Source organism: Echinops telfairi, unplaced genomic scaffold (assembly GCF_000313985.2).
Source record: "Echinops telfairi isolate 266 unplaced genomic scaffold, ASM31398v2 ScPeMD7_7468;HRSCAF=8506_0, whole genome shotgun sequence".
NCBI classification, from domain to species: domain Eukaryota; kingdom Metazoa; phylum Chordata; class Mammalia; order Afrosoricida; family Tenrecidae; genus Echinops; species Echinops telfairi.
In genome coordinates this window covers 46,357,086-46,358,805 of record NW_022111369.1, presented here as the reverse complement: position 1 = coordinate 46,358,805, position 1,720 = coordinate 46,357,086, and positions in this window count along the sequence as shown.

Here is a 1,720-nt window from a genome sequence, read left to right as displayed (position 1 = left end):
ATAATAATTTATAAATTATCTAGGGTTCATGAGGGAGGGAGAATGGGGGAAGAAGGGGAAATGTGAGAAGCTGATACCAAGGGCTCAAGTAGAAAGAAAATGTTTTGAAAATTATGGCAAAAAAATGTCTAAATATGCTTGACACAATCAATGGATGTATGGATTGTGATAAGAGTAAAAAAACCTACAAATTAAGGTATTTTAAAGAGTGCAATACCTTTTTATGCATTGGTGCAATTATTCGCTGCCCATAGCATTGCTCAGAGGATCTGCTTTTATAAGCTTTGTTTAGCTATTGAGCTATCTTTCACTCTCTAATATTAATTGTTACCACACAGTGGAATGTTTTTAAACGTAAACAATTCTGGTGTTAACAATAACACCAGAAGCTCTTAGAGTCGGCAGAAGTTGCTATGAGGCAACTAGAGTTATTTCTTGTTTATGGAGAGGCACAGAAGACTGCTTCATAAAGAGAATGGCAAAGAAGAACCCTGGTTGTTAAAAGTTAAACTGAGGAGTCAAAAGAAAAAAGTCAGCTAAGGAGTTAGCAGGCAAGAAAACAAAGACCCAGGAGTGAAGTCAAAGCATTAGCTAAAGAACCCGCTGTGGCCCAGCACAAAGCAGAGGCAGGGCAGCTAAAGACGGTGATTTTGGCATTTCAACCCAGACAGCCAAGTTTCTGCAGGTATTTTCAGATGATAACTTTTTTTTTCTTAGCCCAGAACGGTTCTTTTTATCTCAGAGTAAACAGGCAGCTTTTAGAGAAATGTTGCCCTTGTCTATCAATGAAATGCCACAAACTATTTCAAATGACAGTATTTTCTATGAGGGAAACATTTATATTTTTTGGAAAGTTCCATCATTTATATAAATCATCAAACTTGACTCAGGAAGTAGAAAACGCAGAGACAGACAGCATTGAGAAAAGCTGGGAAAGATGAGGTGCGGAGGGTTACAGCTATCAAAGCTTCCTACACCAGAATTGATGCTGTGGGCTACTCGGGCAAGATTGGCTGTTTGAACCCACCAGCCTATGAACAATGGAAGAAAGATGAGCCTAGCTGCTTTCTGTATACCGAGGATACCCCAAAATAACCAGAAATGTTTTTGTTTCCCCCCAAATTAAGTACTCGTTTAAAAAAAAAATAAAACAACCTTATCACCTTCAAAGTGCTCTCCATTATACTGAATATATTGATCAAATCTGTGAATCCATTCTTGGAAATATATGCAAACTCATCTGTTTGGATGACTGACAGCACCTCCCTTATGTTTTTCTTCACCTCTTCTACGTCATCAAATCCTGTCCTTTCATGTTCCTCTGCATTCATGGAAACAAAAAGAAATCACACAGAGCAAGGTCAAATGAGTAAGGTATGCAGGACAAGAGAGGCATGCTGTTTAATGTCCAAAACTGGCACACTGAGATGGCTGCATGAGCAGGAGCATTGTCATGGTGCCCAAACCAGTCCCCCATCTGCCACAAATCAGGCCATTTTTGTCACACACTGGTATGCAATCTTTTCAGAACCTCAAAATATAAAGCTCGATTAACAGTCTGACCTGGTGGAACAAACTCCAAATGCATGAGGAGTTGACATTTTCTTCCATTTGAGAAGTTGATGAACATCCAGAACGAGGTTTTTCATCAATCAACATTTCACCTTTTTTGGAAGCAAAAACCACTCATACACTTGATTTTACCCACAGAACTGTCCTT